We start from the raw sequence: 7,523 nt of genomic DNA on the forward strand, positions 1-7,523 counted from the left end.
TTCCAAGAAACTGGTTTTAAGTAGCATATGACAGCGTCTTATTTGTTTCATTTTGTTTTCTCAGTAGCTACTAATTAACTGTTCAGAGTTGATAAATTATCCAAATGATAAATTTTAGGTTTATTTTTTCTACCAGTAGATGGCAGCGTACAAAACATTTATTTTTTCAGTCGTGTATGTTTAGTTTAGTTGTTATAGTCTTTGGCTTTGAATTTAAAGATGCAAGTACTTTATAATGATGTTTAATTCGAATAGTTGTTTTTGTTTGAGATGACTATACTTGAAAAAGAACGAGTCAGTAATGTTACGTATTATATTATCGTAACGATAGCGCCCCCTAGTGGCTCAGCAGTATGTCTACAGACTCATAACGCTAAAAACCGGGTTTCGATACCTGGGGTAGGCAGAGCACAGATAGCCCGGTGTGTAGCTTTGTGCTTAATTCAACACAATAACTTAATGATACTATAATGTGTTTGTTGTTTTCGAAATTCTGAAGTTACGATAATTTTCAACTGTGATATCATGCATTAGGCTTCATACCTTATCAAACTATAGTACTAAACACTGATGTTTCACATGAGATTTGATATATATATGAGATTTCCACTCTAATGCAATTTCAACCTTTATTGTATTAAGAATTACGTTAAATTTTGTTCACTGGTCTATATATCGGAAAATTATTTTGTATTTACTTAATTTTTGATTATTTGACAAACCAAACCAGATATAAATAAAATAACGAAACATTATTTCTTTTTCAGCAAGTTTGGTTTATTTTGAATTTCGCGCAAAGTTACGCGAGAGCTATCTGCGCTAGCCGTCTCTAATTTAGCACTGTAAAACTAGAGAGAAGGCAACTAGTCATCACCACCCACCGCCAGCTCGTTGGCTACTATTTTATTAACGAATAATGGGCTTGATCGTCACTTTATAACGCCCCAACGACTGGAAGGCGGGCGAGCATGTTTGGTGCAACGAGAATTTGAACCCGTGACCCTCAGATTAAGAATCGAGTACTTTATCCACCTGGCTCTGCTGGCCTTTTCAGCAAGTGCTTTAAATTTAATAAATTCATTTCCGTTTTTTAACACAATTATATCAACAGTATTAGGAAGCAAACCTCTTTCGACTCCCGTTAACTATTTAATTAATGTATTCCTGTTTACAACATAACTTTAATATTCTGTCTACATAAAAATAAAAAAATAAAAGTCTTTGATGTTTCGTGTGACAATTTTTTTGTGCCAGAAGTATTACAAAGAATGGTTTTCGATACCCAGTAGTTTTTAAGTTTTCCTTATTTTGTTTACTAAAGCATCTAAAAAAGTGAACAAGTATTTTATTTAATTTCATGTATAAATTTGATAGAACTGTCAATGCTATTAATATAATTATCAAAAACAGTTATTTCCTCTTTACCATATCGCTAAGTCAGAAACATGACATCAACATACCTTAACCACATTTCTTACTTTTATCTGCTTTAGCTCATGCTTCTATTTCAAAATTATCTATAAATAAATTATGTAATTACAAAGACAATGGAGAACCCATAGCTAAATCTTTACTTTCTTTTAAACTTCACTCTTAATTGGAAAAAGAACAAACATCCGCCTCTACAAGGTTAATCAAATCTGTTATTTTTGAAATCGATTTTTTTTAAATTTCTTTTCAAAACATGCAATGGCTTTTCCATCGGTAATTTAGTGGAATATGTAGTTCCAATACTTACAATATCCGTTTAATTAAGTTGTTATTCATCACTCAAAGCTGGTTAGCTCGATTACCATAATTTTTGGTACGATAACTGGTGCGGTGAGATGGTGTAAATAGGTTATTTTGCTTCAGGATGTTTCACTGAGTAAATGGGAGGAAAACCAAACTAACCTGATATAAGGTACATTTCTTCTTTTTATATTTTTCTGGCTTTGAATTTGAAGGCGCAAGTACTTTCAATAAAGTTTAATTCCAAACTAACAAAATAGTACCAAATTTATATGGAAACTAGCATCAACATTGTTCAATAGAGTGGAAAGGTAGAACTGTAACGTAAACAAATACTTTAATATACAGATAACAATACAACTTATAATAATGGTTATTATAAATTAGTTATTAAAATATTGGTTTATATACAAGAGTTTTACAAACTTAAAAACTATACTGAGTTTTCTATTTGATCTAGAACTAAATATTTTATAAACGGTCCAGATCCACGATGAGCGAATTAATTCTGAGCTGATATTCTCATACCTCGCTTTAGACTAGCTAGCTAGCTCTTTATTCTTTGGCTGACCTCACACCGTTTACAAGCTGACTTTATTTACAGACGAAAATGTTTAATGTCCTCGCAGAAATACTTACGTCTGAAGTTAATTCACCGAAGCTCAACGGTTCGTAGTGTTCAAAATCAATAAACATTTCTGGTCAAATTTGGTAGTGTTTCAATTGGTAAGCGTTAACTACAATTATAGCTTACGAGGCTTATAGTATACCGACTGTAGCTGACTAACAATATTCTATTAGGTTGAGGAATAATTCGTGAGCGTTTTTAAATAATTTCATTCAAGCATTACATGCAAGACTATACAATACTTCAATGCATGAACACATTACACCCAAAACATTTATTATGATACTTTATTTCATGTAATACCTAGGTATATAGCATGCATTGTTTTAAACGAAATTGCAAGAAATTAAATGCGGAAAGCAGATGGTGTTGAAAATGCTCGATTTTGTCCACTTGACATTCCATTTAATGAGCTGAAAATGAAACCAAAAATTAAAGACATATGAAAATCAAACACACCATCTATTAGAGCAAAAAATTATTTACCAAATGACATGAAATATTTTGCGAAAGCGTTTCATTTATGAATATACTTTGTTAACTTGAAAAAACGCTCACGAATTATTCCTCAACCCAATATTACTGGCTCTCTGCGCTTTGCAATGGCTTGTTTTTATATAACATTTGGCGAGATTCTCGAATATACAACGACATTTGAATATACACTAGTGTTTTTGTAAGACTTACATCGTTGATTCTTACTCTCGAGAATCTTCTACAAATTTAGAGAACTTGCGTATTTCACATACAGCAATATACGTCACATGCATCAAACTGAGACAAACGCAGATAATGAAACAAATGCACAACGGTAAATCCGCTACAAATCACGAGGAATGGGTATAAACAAAAAAGAACTGTCAAATTATGTAACTCTGAGAACATGTCAGGCTAAAGAAAAATTACATTTATTTTATATATTCGTTTAAGGTATGATGTAATTACACATATTCTACTGCTTAAAAAACATATTAGCGAACTTTGCCTGGAGTTACACATTAAAACAAATAATAATTTTAATGGCAAAATGTGTAAATTACTCACAATAAGATCTTAATGTCTTCCATTTTTATTGGAATATTATAAGAAAGAAAGAGGTAACTGACCGGAAGCTGACCACATGTTTGAAATGTGTTGTGTGACTAAGTGTCGGAATGTAGAGGGCGTGCTTAGATGTTTGAATTTATAATTTTATATTATTTATTTTATTATTATTATTTATTATTTTATTTTTAATATAGGTATAAAGGTGTTCCTTTGCATTGGTTTATTTTGGGCTTGAGTTGTTGTATAAGTAAGGCTTCTTTAATTTTGCATTTGTTTCTTTATTTAGTATTTGGGTGTTTTCTATGGTTATGTTGTGTTTATTTTACTTGCAGTGTTCGAAAACGTGTGAAGGTGACACACAACCCTTTTCAAACATGTGATCAGCTTCCGAGTTACCTCTTTCTATCTTTGTTGACCTGACGATGACCGACGAAGGTCGAAACGTTGTTCGCTCCTCTACGTAAAACATTTTCTCAACCTAAACGAGCCGTTTTTACATATATATATATTTCTCTACAAATGGGTTTTCTCGACATCACTGATATCATAAACTATATTTAATTAACCTTTCAGATCAAACGTAAGGACTATTTGTCTGTCTATAATAATTTTTAATATTTTAGAGTTTTTAACCTAGTTGATTTGTAGCCTACTTACTCTTATTTTTATTACAAAATTGTATTTTGCTTTTTTCTACACTGAAAATTTAAATAAAACTGAGGCTTTAAACACACACACAAATATTTTTTTGCATGAAGATTATTTTAAATTGTTTATAGATGTGCGATGAAAAATTGAATTGTGATAATTAGAAAAATGAGTGATCCCTGTGTGACATACAAACTAAATATTGTGAATATAAAACCTTTCGATAGTACAGCGGTATGTCTACAGATTTACAACGATAAAATCAGAGGTTCGATTCCTCTCGGTGGGCTCCGCAGATGGCCTGATGTGGTTTTGTTATAAGAAAAACACTTGAATGTATATACCAAAACTGGGACAATACGATTTTAGTGCTTAAAAATAATCTATAAATAAAATTATTGTAAGTTATTTCTTAAAATTTAGTTTTATTAACAGCTTTTGTTAATACCTTTAATTCAATCATTTATTTATTACACTTTATAAGGATTATTTTGCGTTGTTAGTTTTAATCGGATTTAGAACAAGCCTAAATATCCTAAGCTAGATGAACCGTGTTAGAAATTATTGGGATTACATCCAAAATATATTTAATAGCGATGGTGCTTAAATGATAAATTTGCACACTTTAATTTTGATTTTATGGAATTACACAATCACAGATTTACTAGTATTTTACATTTTTAAAATAATATATTGCTTGTTTGTTCTAATCTGTATAGCAGTTTCCTTTGATCAGTGATCAGAAGCTATTTATAATAACAAATTTGTTTTTCCCAATTACTCCATTTGTTCTATAAAATTAAAAGTGTTTATTATTAGCTTCTTTGACGCTGCTCTCAGGTCTCAGCTTATGAATTAATGGTCTGAGATTAATGTTATACAATATGATAATAAAACGATTAACTAATAAGTATAATATTTATTTAAAAACTTGTAATTATTCCTTAGCACATATATTCTTCTATTTCTCATAAAATGTTAATACCAGACTGTAGGGAAAAATAAACATTTAAATCATAAGTGAATTTATTTTTACCTTTTTCATTTCCTCCTCTACCCAACTGTTATTTGTGTAAGTTTTCTTTGTAAACTAAGTAGTTAATTGTTTCTTGTTAACTATTAAATAATGGATTTTTTTAAAGGGCATGTAAGTAAATACATTAATGTTTGTTTGTTTTGAATTTCGCACAAAGCTACCCGAGGGCTATCTGTGCTAGCCGTCCCTAATTTAGTAGTGTAGGACTAGAGGGAAGGCAGCTAGTCATCACCACTCAGCGCCAACTCTTGGGCTACTCTTTTACCAACGAATAGTGGAATTGACCGTCACATAATAACGCCTCTACAGCTGAACGGGCGAGCATGTTTGGCGCGACGGGGATGCGAACTCGCGACCCTCAGATTACGAGTCGCACACCTTAACACACTTGGCCGTGACGGGCCTAAATACATTAATAAAACAAATCGAAGGTTTTCTTTCACTAGACCTTGAACTATACCAGTGAAACTTCTACTGGTGCATTTGGTTTTAGTTTTGTTTAAAGTAAGCCCAGTGTTTGACGTAAAAGAATCATCCACTTGTGTACAGCAATTTTTATAAAAATAGAACGTTCATCCAGCTGAATAAACAGCAAAATAAATACACTGTGTAAATATGAAAAAAAATTGCTTTTAAAATCATATAAGAGGATTTTATTTGTCTGGAATGTTTCGAATGAAAGAACAGAAGTAAAAAATAAAATCGTCGTAAGGCGTTGACAACAGTTTGGAGCTTTCCTGTAGAGTGAAAAATGGTGGGAAAATATATTTTACAATCTTCTGAAAACATATTGGAACTAGTTACTGCAAATTCCAGCATTCGTGAATATTTAGTGCTGCCATCTGGTAAGCATAACAGATATTTACTGAAATGAATTTCTTTTGCTTTTGATTGTTGTTGTTTTGGAATTTCGCACAAAGCTACTCGAGGGCTATCTGTGCTAGCCATCCCTAATTTTGCAGTGTAAGACTAGAGGGAAGGCAGCTAGTCATCACCACCTACCGCCAACTCTTGGGCTACTCTTTACCAACGAATAGTGGGATTGACCGTCACATTATACACCCTCACGGCTGGGAGGGCGAGCATGTTTAGCGCGACGCGGGCGCGAACCCGCGACCCTCGGATTACGAGTCGCACGCCTTACGCGCTTGACCATGTTTTTGCTTTTGAAGATAAACTTTTAATAATTGAATACATTTCAGTCATTTTATGATTGTTTAGACGTATTTTATCATGTAACATATTTTTGAGACTTTACATATATGGTTATGATTTATGACACCATACATCTTACTTGTATCTTTCTCTATGGTTTTCACTTTATAAATTTTGACTGTTATACAAGTGTTTCATCTGTACTTTTTTATATTCAATAACGTTCAAGGAATAAGTGAAGTAACGTGTTTTCATTAGAAGTATTGAACAATATATCACTGAAAGTTGAACTAGCCAATGATAGATTATTTCATAAGTCAACCAGTTATAAAATGTACAAAGCTAAGACCCTAAATTTAACATTAATTCAAACAGGAAAAAAACTAACTAAAAACTATAATAAAATTCATAGTTTAAACAATCATAAATGTTAATGATAATGATAAATAATCTCAAAACAAAATCACAACTATTTCAAGAGTGTCTTCACAAACTCGTTTTGAATATAAAACCAAGCACGAACAAATATATCAGATTTTTTTATTGGGTAATCATTTAAATAATTACAACACGAAATATTTCATGTATGCAATGTACATTTATAATTATTCTCAAAATATTTTAAACTTCCATATAATTCTGATCGAAAAAAATCACCGTATGAAAATCTAAAACAATCAACAGTATACAGAGTGAAGATATTTTATTACCCCGCCCTCTAGGATAAGATCAAAATCTACAAATCAAAATGCAAAAGTCGATTAAAACATTATTTCCTGAAGCATTCGCATATTTAGAGACAAGAAAGTATTGATTCACAAAAATAAGGTGCTCTTGTACCAAAATCACTTAAGAATTGAAAAATGTCGAATAAACATTTTTTTTGAAGTACACACGTGCGTTTATTACATTTACATTTATACTACGGAATACAAAAACAGAAATTCCAGAAATTACCGTAGTACTATTCGTTAGATTACTACGAACAATCCTTTAAACATCAAACACATTGTTTACTTAGCGTACTGCATTTTGTTGACAATTACGCTTCTCCGCTAACAATGTGTTTAACTATAATTAACAGGATTGATTTCCTTATACATATTCCATGGCATCTTCAAGTGCTCTTCAGGTTTATCGTTAATTTTTGGATTTAAATAAAGTGAATAAATTTTCTACATATATAAATAAAACAACTTTTTAGACTACAAAATAGGACTTGAGTGATTTGTTTGTTTTTGTTACATCTTGGAATGCGGAGGGAATTTTTTCATTTTC

This window comes from Tachypleus tridentatus, chromosome 5 (assembly GCF_004210375.1).
Source record: "Tachypleus tridentatus isolate NWPU-2018 chromosome 5, ASM421037v1, whole genome shotgun sequence".
Taxonomy (NCBI): Eukaryota; Metazoa; Arthropoda; class Merostomata; order Xiphosura; family Limulidae; genus Tachypleus; species Tachypleus tridentatus.